This window comes from Sesamum indicum, unplaced genomic scaffold (genome assembly GCF_000512975.1).
Source record: "Sesamum indicum cultivar Zhongzhi No. 13 unplaced genomic scaffold, S_indicum_v1.0 scaffold00141, whole genome shotgun sequence".
Lineage (NCBI taxonomy): Eukaryota > Viridiplantae > Streptophyta > Magnoliopsida > Lamiales > Pedaliaceae > Sesamum > Sesamum indicum.
The window spans coordinates 34,850-50,614 of record NW_011628058.1 but is presented as its reverse complement, the minus strand read 5'-3'; positions in this window follow the sequence as shown (position 1 = coordinate 50,614).

Below are 15,765 nucleotides of genomic sequence, written 5' to 3'. Positions count from 1 at the left end.
TCGGAGTAGGTGGACGAAAATGTTTGGTATATATGGTCAGCGAACGGGGGATAGAAGCAAATCCAGAGAAGATCCAAGCTATCATAAAATTGCAATCACCGACCACGATCAAGGAGGTGCAGAAGCTGACAGGAAAGATCGCATCGTTGAGCAGGTTCATCTCACGATCAGCAGATAAGAGTCTTTCTTTCTTCAAAGTCCTGCGGAAATCCAAGAATTTCGAGTGGAGTGAATAATGCGAGAAGGCATTGCAAGAGCTGAGAGAGTACCTGACGAAGCCCCCCTTGCTCGCGAATCCGAAGGACGGAGAGACGCTATTCCTGTACCTGAGCGTATCGGAGAATGCCGTTAGTTCAGTATTGGTGAGAGAAGAAGGAGGCCAGCAGAATCCAATTTAGTATGTGAGTAAGATGCTCCAAGGCGCGGAATTAAGATACACGGAAATGGAAAAACTGGCACTCGCGTTGGTTATCACCGCTCGAAAGCTGCGACCGTACTTTCAATCGCACAGGGTAGTAGTGTTAACAAGCCATCCTCTGAAACATGTGATGTCGCGACCTGTGGCTTCAGGTAGGTTAATGAAGTGGGCAGTAGAACTGGGACAGTACAACGTGGATTATCAGCCTAGGACCCCGTAGAAAGCACAAGTATTGGCGGACTTTGTAATGGAACTCTCGAACGATCCCAAATCGCCTCCGGTCGCTGAAGAGCAGGCCTCGAAATGGATGCTGCACGTGGATGGTGCTTCGAACGCTAATAACGGAGGAGCAGGTATACTGATCCAAGGGCCAAAGGGAGTTGAGATTGAGGTAGCAGCTCGCTTATCCTTTCCCATGACCTATAACGAGGCAGAATATGAGGCACTCATACTCGGACTAGAGCACGCGTACGAGGCTGGAGCAAGAGATTTAGAGATTTTCACAGATTCCCAGCTAATCGCTTTACAAATCGAAGGATCCTACGAGACAAAGGAGAAAACAATGACATTTTACAAGGAAATTGTAAAACAGTTGATGAATAAATTTGACAAATGCTCAATTTTGCAGGATTCTAGAACTGGAAAACGATAAGAAAGACGCCTTATCGAAATTTGGAGCTGCGATGGACGGAATCAGAGATCGCAAGATCACAGCCTTAGTTCGTGAGCGATCAAGTCTCGCGAAGAAAGCAGAGGTACAGATGGTCGCGGAAGTCGAGTCATGAAAAGACGAAATTGTCAAGTATCTCGAGGACGGCACCCTGCCTGCCGATTCCATTGCTGCAAAAAGAGTCAAATTCCAAGCCACCCGATTTACCATGCTATCAGGTCAGCTCTACAAACGAACGGTGGATGGGCCCCTTTGAAGTGCTTAGACGAGGAGAGAGCCTTATACGTGATGCGCGAAATCCCTGAAGGGAGCTGTGGTAATCACTCAGGTGCGAGGTCGCCGGCTCAGAAGATAGTACGACAAAGATTCTACTGGCCTACGTTGGCAAAGGATTCCAAAGAACTGGTGAAGAAATGTGAAAGTTGCCAAAGATACGCGTCCCTGATACACCAACCTGCAACCCCGATGGAGCCGATCAAGATAGCCTGCCCGTTCGACCAGTGGGGGATCGACATCGTTGGAGCCTTTCTCCCAGCACAGGCTCAGAAGAAATTCATCATCGTGGCAGTGGAATACTTCACCAAGTGGGTTGAAGCAGAGGCTGTCGCGCAAATATCTAAAAAAGAAGTTATCAGTTTCATCTGGAAGAACATCATCTGCAGGTTTGGTTTGCCCAGAATTTTAATTTCTGACAATGGTACTCAATTTCAGGGGAGAAAAATCACAGAATGGTGTAAGGAACTTAAGATCGCGCAGCATTTCACAGCAGTCGCGAATCCATAAGCCAACGGGCAGACAGAGGTGACTAACAGAACGATCCTCCAGCACTTGAAAACATGACTTGAAAATAAAGGATCATAGGTGGACGAGCTGCCCGGAGTTCTATGGGCATATCGAACGACACCGCGAACTGCTACGGGCAAGACCCCATTCTGTTTAATGTATGGGACGGAAGCTATTATCCCGGCAGAGAACGGCGAGGAATCTCAAAGGGTACCAATGTATGACCCTGAAACTAACCAGCATGAGCGAAGCTTCGAACTCACAGTGATCGAAGAAAAGAGAGATGCGGCATATGCAAGAATTCTGCACCACAAGGGGTTGATGATGAAAAGCCATGATCGTAGGATTCGACCACGGCAACTCCAGGTGGGAGATCTCGTACTCAAAAAGGCCGAGGCCTCCAAGCATGTGGGCAAGCTGGAACCACCATGGGAGGGGCCATACAAGGTGACCGAGATCAAGAAGAAAGGGACGTAAAGGCTACAGGACATGTAGGGATGAAGTTTGCCGCGCCCTTGGAACATACAAAATTTAAAGAGGTTTTATGCATGAACTGCGACAAGATCCCACCATTGGGAGCCTGTGAAAGGCCATCAACTACAGCGAGATCGCATTTTAGGAACCTGTGAAAGGCTAATGAACCTCCCGAAGACAAGGGAGCCTGTGAAAGGCCATCAACTACAGCGAGATCGTATTTCAGGAGCCTATGAAAGGCCAATCAACCATCCGAAGACAAAGGAGCCTGTGAAAGGCCATCAACTGCGACGGGATCGCACCATTGGGAGCCTGTGAAAGGCCGTCAGCTGCAAGGAGATCGCGTTTAAGGAGCCTGTGAAAAGCCACCAACTGCGGAGATCACGTCCGAGGAGTTATTTGTGAGTTTGAAAGTTCATATGTTATGAAGCTCGAGTTTTTGTATCGGGAAATGGTCATTAAAACTTGTACATATTGTAATTTCTCTGGAACAATTCAATTTGCCTCTTCGTATTATGATGATTCGAGAATTGCATGCATTTTATGCTTCACCTTTATCTACTATTAACTTCTTCAAAGTATTACACGCGAACTGAAAAAGACGCGTTCAACTCATGCGATCTGAAAAAGACGCATCTTTCGTGCCAACTGAAAAAGAGGCACTCAACCTCATGCGATCTGAAAAAGACGCATTTTTCGTGCCAACTGAAAAAGAGGCACTCAAACTCATACGATCTGAAAAAGACGCATCTTTCGTGCCAACTGAGAAAGAGGCACCCAATCACACACGAACTGAAAAAGACGCGTTCGACTCACGCGATCTGAAAAAAGATGCCCTCCATACGCTTACTAAAAAAGAGGCGTTCAACAAATCTGCGACTTGAGAAAGACACAGCCTAAAGTGCGATCTGTAAAAGACGCGTTCAACAAAACTGCGATCTGGCGGTCAGAAGAAGACCAATATCATATGATCTAAAAAGACATGCAATCTTTGGATAAAAGGGAAGCATTCAATAAATTGAGAAAGAAAAAATATGCGAGCTGCCAAAAGGTGTCCTTCCATTGATAAAGTATCATTTACAGGGGCAATCAAAAACCCATGCCCTAATGTTCAGTTCCCAAAAAATTACATGTCAAAAATCGATCCCCAGGATTTACAATTCAGAAGGATTATTCGAACAAAATCAAAATCCTATTACAAAAAGCTAGAAGACCGGGACTCCTCAAGCGTCAGCGTCAGCTTCCAGTTCTTCCCTCAGAGCCACGAATTCATCATCCTTAAGGCCAGGCTCAGCAGGATAGGGCTGGAGGTCGCCATCGAGCGTGATGCCCAGTTGACTGCGATCGAAGGACTCTTGAAATCCGCCAAGTTTCTCGATTTGGGCCTGGCAGGTCTGATAACCCTTGGCGAAGGAATCAACAGATTTGATTTCAAGAGCAGTCATTAAAGTGTCGGTCTTTAGAAAATCGCGAACTGCGGACATCCTAGAGTCGGCCAAGACTTGATGATGCTCTTTGACAGTGATGCGACCAGCTTGGCCTTCCTCTAATCCCTGCTTATGGCCCTCAACGAGGCTGACCTCCCTCCCAACATCAAACCCTTCCTTCTTCCCTTCGGCGAGAGCAACCTCCTTCGCCTTCTCAGCTTCAACAAGTTGACCCTCCAAGCTTTTGATCTTCTCGTCTAGAACCAGCATCTCGTCCGCGTGCTTGAGATCTAGCCTATCTCGTTCTGCCAATTGGGACTTCAAATCTTGCACCTTCTAATAGGATAGTATGAAACTTCTTCGGTAGTTGGTGCACTTCAGAGATAAGCTTCGGAAGAAGGTTAATGCCTGCAATGTCGAATGCAGCCAGTTAGAAAGCAGACATTTGGACAACGATCAGTAAAATGAGAAGATACCTGTAGCTGAGCATAGACCCCATATTCCTCGAACAGGATGGGGTTGTTCATCACCAGAGAACTCTGATCGCGAAGCGAGGTGAAAGAGTTGTAGAGGTCGAAGGATCCGCCCCCCGCTTCGGAGAAGAGAATCGAACTGCTAGAGCCATCCCACTTCGGAGACGCTTGATCGCCCTGGGACTGACCGCCTCCCAAGGCTTCCCTGTTGTCTTCCCAGCAAGAAGCGAGGTGAGCTAATAAAACGCTTGCAGGTTACTTTCAGGATCATGGGGAGTAAATTACTTTATTTTTCAAAACACAGGGGGTTAATTTGATATTTTTTTTTCACAACGGGATATTTTGCACATTTTGTATATCACAGCAGGGTGGTATGTATTTTTTCCTATATTCTAATTTTAGATAATAACAAATTATGGTACTATATCTATAGATTTAGTCTCTATACAAAACAAGATTAAATTAATAATTAATAAATTTTAATATTTTTTTGTAAATAATTGGGATTCTGCTTATGGAAGAATGAAGTGGGTCCTTCGCCTTATGGGAGACGAAGATAATGGGGGATTATTTCAACTGGACTATGGCAGGCAGATGATGGAACGAATAAACTGGTTTTAGTCGGACGTATGCTCTGTCCGGTAACTCACAATGAAGGTCTCTGCGTGTCAATTAAAAGTATGATTCTTCCTGTGGGGGGCACGAAGTTCAAGCAGTTGCGGGAGGGTAGGATCCTCATGCGCTTCTTTCATGTGATAGACAAACAGAGAGCCTCAAAGGGTTGCTCGTGGAGTTTCGAGAAGAACATCCTGATCTTAAACGGAATAGGCCCCCGAAAGACAACCCCTTGAGTGTGGGTCTTAATTGGTGCGATTTCTACGTTCACATTCACGAACGATCACTCAACTGGAAGAACCTAGGTATTGCGACGCACATAGGTAGATTGGCTGAGGATTTTTCGGGATATGGAGATGGACGAGACGGGGAGAGCATAGGGCTGTCGCTATGTATTCGGGTTGCAATCAACATCAATAATCCACTGAAAAGGGCGCCGAAAATTCAAACTATGATGGTGGACAAGCTTATATAGTTCGCTTCATGTACGAACGACTCCCAAAATTTTGCTACCTGTGGGGGAAGCTTGGCCACATAGCGAAGTATTGTAAGACTTAATTTGATGAGGACTTCATGGATCTGGGAGCATATACGCCATACGACCTATGGCTGAGACCCCCTATGCCTCCACAAAACTGTTCACAGGCCAGGCCGCATACAAATTCAAGCATGGCAGGAAACCAGCCGCAATGCGAAGCAAGTACTAAATGAGGAACGGCAATCTTCGGTGACTTTAGCTTAACTAGCAGCCACCAAGGAGGTCAGGCTACTGGAGATAGTAGGAGGATAGGACAACAGAAAAGGAAGTCGAGCAAAGGCAGCTGGCAAACAAAATAGGTCCCATGACCCACGACCTCGAGGTGCCTGATGATGAGATGAAATTCTAGTCCGCGTAATACCTATCCAAAAATGGCTTTTGTCACTATCCCTCTCCAGTTCGCAGCAACGAGGACCAGAGGAAGGCGTGGCAGAGGTAAGCGAGGGAGACTAACTAAAACTCATGTGGAAACCATAAACAGGAAGAGGGGAGTAGGCGTCTCAATCATTGACCCAAAACATGAAGCATTACACGCCCCTAACGACGGCTATAGTTAGTTGGGGAAAAATCAGAATCGATATCGGTAGAGACTACCATGCAATTTCTGTCTTAGTGAGATCCTTTGTTTAGGGCCAAATAAAAATTCAGTCAATGTCATGTAAGATTGAGTGATGGCCATGAATTGAAAGAAACAAGCTGACAAAATAAGAGGGTATAAACACGGTGTGTGATTATGTGAGGGAAACAGTGAATGCTCATTCAAACATGCTACTAGAAAATGATCACAAACTCCTATGGTCATCATAACACTTCGAGAAGCAAGGTGGCTCCAGTCATAAATAACATAAAGATGAAGGATCTTTAGTTTGTATTTGGTTTGAAGAATGTGGATACAAGGATTTTCGGTGACAACATTGTCGAGCACTTTCAGATAATTTCAAGCCCTTAAACTCCTAGCTTCAGCTATTTTTTTGAGTAATTGAGTGTGATTTGAAATCCACCTAAATGGACCATTTAAAACCCTTATCGAAAATCCTTCCATAAATCCAAATACTATCCAAACATTACTTTACAAAATTATACAAGACCAACCATTACCAGTAAGGATCACTCTGAACTGTGAAACTGTGGTTTAATCAAATCTGAAAAGGGAATTCATATCACACTCTCATTGAATATGCTGGCAAAAAATACAGTTGTCAGTGTCAAGACCTAAAAATCATGAGTAGATTACATCTTGTCCCTCAACTCTTAACTTGGTTGCATTTTAGTCCACCATGTCCAAATTCCTAGCTTAGTCCTTATCCTTTGTCTCGCTCTACTCTTAACTTGGTTTCATTTTAAGAGCCCTTCCCCTAGCCAAATAATGTCAAGTAAGGGTGATTATACATGCCAATATGCAGAAGACAGGTGTAGACAGTTCATAACTATGAAAAGCATCCATTAGTAATCTCTAAGCACCTAGGGAAGTTGAGAACACCATTGGCTTAACATTTGAGACTTGCAACAGATAACTCGAATATCCAGGTAGTCAGATTTTAATCAAATTTTTAATTATAAACTGTAACAACTTGGGAATAACATCACAGAAATTATAGAAACTTAATAATAAAGGGGGATGGGAAACAGAGAACAGAGTATTGAGGAAGAAGATGAAAATTGAGATATTTCATTAATTGCCTTCTTCGTTTAGTCACTACCTTTTACATAGGATGGGGACAAAAGCTCCTAACAAACACAATTTGGACAAATTTAAGGAATTGTAGAAATAAAACGGTGGTTGTCCTTGCTTGATTCTCATTGGCGCTCCCCTTCTTGCAAGGACACAAAAACAACAGCACTAGCCTTCTTCTCAAGCAGAGCGTGCTCCCAGCCGTCCACATGGCAACTGTTGGTAGCTCGTGATCGTAACCCAGATAAAATCCCCAATTCCCATTTCAGCCCTAATCAGTCTTCGAAACGGCAGCGTATCATGCTAGGGCACTCTAATTCTTCCCTAATTTAATCTCGCTATGCATCGCACGGCCCTCATTTGAACTGGTAATTGAACAGCTCTTGTTTAAATTCGTATTTTCACCTACATACACGACATTGCTCCTCCCTTTTTGAGATCCTTGTCCCCAAGGATCTAAACTACGGAACTTGGCTGCAACTTCATGATAATCTTCCCATGTAGCTTGGTTGGGTGATGAGTGAGACCACTGGATCAGTACCTGGGAAACAGCAGCATTATATCTGGGAACCATTCGCCTTGCAAGGATGGTTGCCGAGTAGATTTTGAATAGCTCATTTTCAAGTTCTGGTAAGTTCTTCGAAGGAAAATACTTGCTGCCTATTTTTTTATTCAACAGTGAAATATAGAAGACTGGGTGTATCTTAGAGCTAGGGGGAGTTCCAACCTGTAGGCAACCTTCCCAAAACTTTCAGTAATCTTGTAAGGTCCATAGTACTCCGCAGACAATTTAAGCTTTTTCCTGAGAGATACTGATGTCTGTCTATATGGTTGGAGCTTCAGAAAAACCTCATCCCCCACATCAAATTCTCTCTCTATTCATCTCTTGTCAGCATAATGTTTCATCCTTTGTTAAGCTTGATGGAGATTGTCTTTACTCTTTCCTGCATTAGTTCATCAACCCCGGTGTGATGGCTTTGAAGATAAGGACCAATGGATAATTGTTGAGGGGGGTATCCATACAATACCTGAAAGGGGGTTGTCTTTAGATTTGTATAATAGTTAGTATTAAACCAAAACTCAGGTAGCTCTCTAGGCACCGATTCACCCTCTCAGTTTGACCATCGCTTTGGGGATGGTAGGCTAAAGACATGTACAAGGAGACCCCTGATACAGTAAATAGCTCCCTCCATAATCTGCTTATGAGTACCTTATCTCTATCTTTGACTATACTTACAAGCAGCCCATGCAATTTATATATATGGTCAAAGAAACGTTTGGCAACTGTATCAGTTGTGTAAGGGTGCTTGAGAGCTATAAAATGTGAACACTTTGTCAATCTATCTACAATTACCAGGATAAAGTCCTTACCCTCTAAATTTGGAAGCCCCTCAATGAAATCCATGGAGATGCAAGACCATGCTTGCTCTGGAATGTGCAATGGCTTCAGCAACCCTGGGTAAGATAAATGCTCATGCTTAACTCTATGACATACTTCACATTCTTTCACCCACGTTTCAATGACATTCTTCATAGTAGGCCAGTAGAATAGGGATTTGACCCTCTAATAAGTCTCATTAATGCTAGAATATCCCCCTAATGCTTCATCATGTAATGATTTGATAACCCTCTCCCTTACTCCACCATGACTGCCAATGCAAAGTAACTGAACTGTAATCAGAATAGGAAGTAGGATCCACCACCTTAGCTTGCAAGATGGTCTGAAATAAGGTGTTCCCTTCTTTAACTATTTTGCACTTCTTGCATCCAAGTAGGGACGTGGGTGGTGATAGCTCTCAAACTGGTTTCATTGCTGACCTCTTTCATTCTGCAGAGAGCATCAGCTGTACGGTTCTCTTTGCCCTTCTTATATTGAACCTCATAACTCAGCCCAAGTAGTTTTGTCACCCCTTTTTGCTGTAATACAGAATCTATCCTTTGATCTAGGATATGTTTCAGGCTCTTCTTATCTGTTTTGATAATAAAGTGGTTTCCCTGAAGATAATGCCTCCATTTGGTGACTGCTAGCAAGACAGCTAGGAATTCTTTTTCATAAATTGACATCCCCAGATTTTTGGTGCTAGAGCCTTGTTAAGATATGCAATTGGATGCCCTTGTTTCATAAGAACTGCCCCTATACCATTGCCACAAGCATCAATTTTCACTGTAAAAGGCTGTGAAAAATCTGGCATAGCCAAGACAGGTGCAGCAGTCATAACCTTCTTCAGTTGATTAAAGACAATTTGTGCTTCTTCACCCCACTTAAAAGCATCCTTCTTTAGCAAGGATGTCAAAGGTTTACTGATAATCCCATAACCTTTAATAAACTTTCTGTAATCCCCGTAAGTTCCAAAAATCCTCTAAGTGCCTTGACACTAGTGGGGGTAGGCCAATTTACCATGCAAACTATATTCTGAGGATCTGTAGCAACACCCTCAAATGAAATGATGTGACCCAAATATTCACTTTCAGTTGGGCAAAAGAGCATTTGCTCCTTTTAGCATAGAGCTGATTTGCCTGCAGCAGTTCTAAGACCTCTTCAAGATGTTTCAAATGTTGTTCCCATGTCTTGCTATAGACAAGAATATCATAAAAAAAAAATAAGGACAAATTTTCAAAGATGTGGCTCAAAAATAGAGTTCATGAGAGCCTGAAAAGTGAATGGGGCATTGCATAACCCAAAGGGCATGACCAAAAATTCATAATGGCCACTGTGAGTAATGAAACTAGTTTTTGGGAATATCCTCCATTTTCATCCTTATTTGAAAATATCCAGACCTTAAGTCAATTTTTGTGAAATACTTAGAACCATGCAACTCATCAATCAATTCATCAATCACAGGTATAGGGAAGTTATGCTTGATTGTGAACTTATTGAGATACCTGTAATCCACGCATAGTCTCCATCCACCATCCTTCTTTTTAACCAATAACACTGGTGAAGCAAAAGAGCTTTGACTTGACCTGATAATACCATTGTTGAGCATTTCCTTGACAATATTCTCAATTTCAATTTTTTGTCCATATGCGTATCTATATGGATGTTGCTTTTTTGGAATTGCTTCAGGTATTAGCTCAATACCATGTTCTATACTCCTCTCTGGTGGCAATGATTTAGGTTCTTCAAATACCTTTGTGTACTGTTTCAACAGTTTCAGTACTTCAAGTGCTTCCTTTTCAGATTCAGAATTTCTTCTTTTCATAATCAGTCCATCACCTGCCTCTTGTGTAACCCTTCTCATCTGCTGTGTTAATCAGTATGCAGTCAAGGTTTTTAGCCCCTGGGGTAAGGTTCTAAGTATCAATTTCTGGTGGGGTAATGATAGGGAGACCCTCAATTTAAGGAAATCAAGCTCAATAGGATTGTATGAACTTAGCCAATCACATCCCAACACCAAGTCATGTCCTCCTAGTTTCAATAGTCTAACAGGATGGGTGAAAACGTGCCCTTGCATCTCCCATTTGAATTCAGAACATACTTGGCCACTGATAAGTTGACTTCCATCAGTAACCCTCACAGTTATAGGTACAGTTTCCTCTAGTTTACAATCAAGAAGTCTGGCTAGCTTCTCATCCAGGAAACAGTGAGTGCTTTCACAATCTATCAAAATTAGGATATCCTTGTCGCTAACCCTCCCACAAACTTTTAGGGTCTTACAGTTGGTGTTCCCCTTCATAGCATGTAATGAGACAGCTACCTCCTCCTAAGTTGGGTGTTCCTCTGGCCCTACTTTGTCATCTCCTTGATTCCCCTCATCACTTAAAAGCATGTACACCTGTCTGTTTTTGCACCGGTGTCCTGGAACATAGGGCTCGTCACATTCTCTCCTTACCTTGACTTCTGGTTCTGTCAAGAACCTTTTGGGTTGGCTATAGCTCTTAGGAGGTGGATTTCTGACTTGAGGTCTGAAGGGAGGTTTAGGTGCTGGATTCTTAGGGTTCTGATGAGCTCTCTTCAAAATTGCATTCACAGTATACTCTTGCTTTCTAGCCAATATCACTGTTTGGTTTAGAGAGTTAGGGCCATAGGTGGATACAAACGATTTAACCTCCTCCTTCAACCCACTAATGAATTTCATAGTGAAGAATTCATCTAGTAAGTTCTTGTTGAAATTGAGGATTTGGTCCTTAAGCTCCTCAAATCTTTCTAAGTAAACATTAACAGTAGTTTCATGGTGAAGCCTATTGAATTCTATCATCACCCTTTCACTATCAAGATCTTCAAATCTTTCCAATACTTTCAACACTAGCTCATCCCACTTGTGAAATTATTTCCTCTCAACATACCCTTGATACCATAGCTCTGCTTTTCCCTGTAGGTATATAGAAGCCATGGCCATCTTCTAATCCTCAAGGATAGGAATAAGCTGGAAATACCTAGTGCACCTTCTAACCCGGTTCCTTGCATTCTCCTCATCAAAGTAGGGAAACTCCAGTCTGTTGAATTCACTTATGTTCCTGAAGTGTTTTGGGTGTGTGTCTCCTGTCTGAATGAGTTTTGAACTGCAGCTCTAGAAGATGATCCCTTTTCAACAGATGCTGTCAATCCCTCTCTTAATATAGATTTACCTATTATAGTGCTGCAATTGCTCTACTACACTCTGTAGTTGTTGCTGGACTGTCAATAAGTTATGTTCAACATTAAATACAGAAGCCTGTAATCCTTCCTGCACCTCCATAACATGATCCAATCTGCCATGTAACTCGTCCTCACTAGCCTGCCTTCTTGCCCTTTCATCCATAAGTGTTACTTCGACTTTCTTTTGGGCCTCTTGCACCTCTTTCAATCGTGTTCCATCTGCCATTTTGATTTAGTTTTAAGCACTTTTAGGTTCGAGGAGTGAATGCCTCTGAGGCCAAATGTAACAACATGGGAATAAAATCACAGAAATTGCAGAAACTTAATAAGAAAGGGGGATGGAAAACAGAGAACAGAATATTGAGGAAGAAGATGAAAACTGAGATATTTCATTGATTGCCTTCTTCATTTACAGTCATTGTGTTTTACATACGATGGGGACAAAAACTCCTAACAAACACAATCTGGACAAATTTAAGGAATTGCATAAATAAAACGGTGGTTGTCCTTGCTTGATTCTCATTGGCGCTCACCTTCTTGCAAGGACAAAAAACCAACAGCACTAGCCTTCTTCTCCAGCAGAGAGTGCTCCCAGCCATCCATGTGGCAACTGCTGGTAGCTCGCGATCGTAACCTAGATAAGATCCCCAATTCCCATTTGAGCCCTAATCAGTCTTCAAAATGACAGCGTATCATGCTAGGGCACTCCAATTCTTCCACAATTTAATCTCGCTATCCATCGCACGACCTTCATTTAAAACTGGTAACTGAACGGCTCTTGTTTAAAGTCGTGTTTTCACCTGCACACACGACATAAACCTAAAGTCAATTTTACTCAAATGAATTAAATAACTCTGATCAAAGGTCCGAATTCTGCCACCAAAATTCTTGCATATCTTTACGGCTTCTTTTCTTTCTTGCAGCGGTCCGAGATCGGATTGTGGGCATTTAATAAATACACTTGTGTGCTTTTAGGACGACAGCGAGGAATCTATTAGAAACTTGAAGTTAGTCCCATAATTGCAATTGCAAAATAAAATCAAATTTCAAGAATTCAATTAAGTGAAAAAAGCTAACCGCTCCGCCTCACTTGAGGAAGCGATTGAACCGCAGGAGCTATCAGATGGAAGGGACCTCAACACGTGGCAACAAACTCAACGAGGACCAGGCATTGCGATGAAACCTTGTTGCGGTTGCTGAACAACAACGAACAAGTAGGAAAAACATTGCAGATGATATTGGCGGGCTTTCTTGATGTGGTTTGCGATTCTGTTGAATGCCACTCATTTTTCTTCTTTATCACTCCCACCACTTTATTTTTCCACTATAAATTGAAGAGTATATTAAAGATAGCTTCAAATTTAGGGTTAATTATACTTTGCACCCTCCAATTATATCATATGTCTCATTTGTCCCCTAAATTATTAATTATAACACTTATCTCCATTCGAGAAAAATAATTGAAATCCTCATACATACCCACACACACATATATGTATTAATGCATTGATGTGGGCCTACGATAGAAACTATTCGAGAAGGTTCTCATAGATGGACTGCAATGGCGGTGGGTTATCAAAGCTTTTGTCTCTCTTAGCACTGTTCGTAATGGTTGTACTGCCAATCTGGCTCTCGAGTTCTCTTTGTCTGGCTTGTGCCTCCACATCGTATCTTTTTTATCAATTATATCACCAATTTATTTTAATATCTCTTCCCTCGTCAGCACAAATCTTTTTATTGTAAGATTTTCATCTATGAAAACAAATAATAGCAACTTAAGTTTTGCAAAAAATATTTTTTTAATTAAACAAATATATTTTAAATAATAGCAACTTAAGTAAAGATTAAATAAATACGCAAAAATCTCGAACGTAAAAATATATTACTAATTTTTTAAACTCAAATTATCAACTACTCAAAATTTTAGGTAATGATGAAACAATTACATCTCCATTTGCGAATATATATATCTTTTACGGAAATGTGAACAAAAGTGTGTTTATTCATATTTTTTCAAAGCAAAAGATGCAAGTAATTCGCTCTGATAGTACGAATAAGCAACTTATCCTTTTATAAAAAAATAATACTTTATCTCTTTGTGTTTTTTATAATGGAACAATTTATTTCCCTTGTATTTTTTAAAATAAAGCAACTTACCTCCTTGACAGGAATATAGATTACTTCATTTTAAAAAGTAAAGAAGGTTAATTACTATTTTCTTTATCTTATAGGAGTAATTATACTCATATGCAATATCACAAAAGTAGATTGCATTAAGCCCATTCTTCAAAAATGTGCAAGAATTCTTAAACTTTTAACTTTTCTTTTATCTAAGTTGATCGAATATATTAATCTATCCATCTGTTAAGAAGCCAAATTTTACCCATTTGTTAGTTAATAACTTCCTTTTTAATTCAAATAAAAGAATATATTCTTTATAATTAGTTATCTTGATATGTCATATTAAATAACTTATATTAATAATCAAGTACACTTTGTTCTAATAATAAAGATATAAGACTTAAATATATATTTATTCATCATCAGAAGTGCATGCTTTTGCATTTAATAGAGATATTAAAGTACACTGCAAAAACTTAAATTTAGATCATTATTTTTAGAAATACTTTTGGGGTGTCTAGTGCGGGAGTCTTAAATTGCACAAAAATTAAAATTCAATGTCCTAAACTGCCACCTTAAAAACTGTCATTGTGTTTGGATTTGTGTTTTAATTGTTTTGTTTTGTATTTTGAAAATAGAGAGTGAAAAATAGAGATAAGTAAGTGTGTGTTGAAAATAGTTGAGTGTTCTACTAATGCCACCCCTAAGTGCGGGACAAAAAATACAATCTTCTTGCCAAACCAACCAATAAGAAATACAATAGAACTATGAATATTAAGTTAATGGGTAAATCACAACGCTTTCCCTTAAAGTTTGGTATAACTATAACTATCCCTTATTATTTGAAAAGTTACGAATACCTTCATGATATTTAATAAAATTATGTAATCCTTCAATAGCAGTATGCAATTGTCATTTTTGCCGTTACTGTATCTTTTTCTTTCGTCAAATAAATTAAAAAATTATAAAAAAAAATCGAACTGATAGATGGAAAAAATTGTATAAAAGAATTATCCACTTAGTCCATAAAAAAATTAGAAAGGTATTAATAACTCTAGAAAATTTATTGTAATTTATCATAATTAATTTGACATCATTTTTTCTAGAAATCTGGCAGAAGAATTCAGTTTAAAAATGCAGACTTGATTAAGGAAATTAGTAGTAACCCATATGATAATTGGAATAGAATTCGGATTGTACTATAATTCATCTTATTAAAACAACCTATATATATAAGCACCACCTGACCACATCGTAACTATCAATTATCCACATAATACTGCTCCTGCTCCACCCTGTTCATCCTCTCTCTTCCTTGATTCTTGCATGCATGGTTTCTTCAACATCTCTAACCCGCCTAAACCCTAATTTATGAGGGAAATTATCATTATCGCAATACTCCTGATTTTTAATGATTTTTACTCATAATGGCAGGATCCACGCGTATAGATTCGGGTTGGGTTGCCTGACTGTACCCACTTGACCCGGGTCCAAAAGTCAACCCTCTTGGCCAACCATCAGATCTGATGTCGTGGCTGCATCTGGATGGTGACACATGTCAAATGCCTATGTGGTACCGTACTACTATATATATCTTCATTTATGAATATTTATAGGGAACACATTTTGTGCTTTTACCGCCTTTTCTTGGTCTCATTCGATCTCATTTTACCATTTTTTACCTCACATTTCTAACATAGGCATCGGAGGGCCTTCGGTGGAGGCTACCCAGCTAGTCTTACGTTTGCTCTGTTCTCAAGATTCACTAACAGGAAGCTCGAAAGAAGGATCTAGCGACCCGACCTTCGAACTAGGTTTAGCGATCCTATCCGAATTTTGTGCGACCTACATCATTTTGGCACCGTCTGTGAGAAATTGATTACAGAATAGAAATGGATGGATCTTCAAGACAAGACCAACATGTTGAGGAGACGCCAGGAAGATAAGAGGAGCAGATGATACAAGTATCGAGAGTGGAGCTACAGCGGATGATAG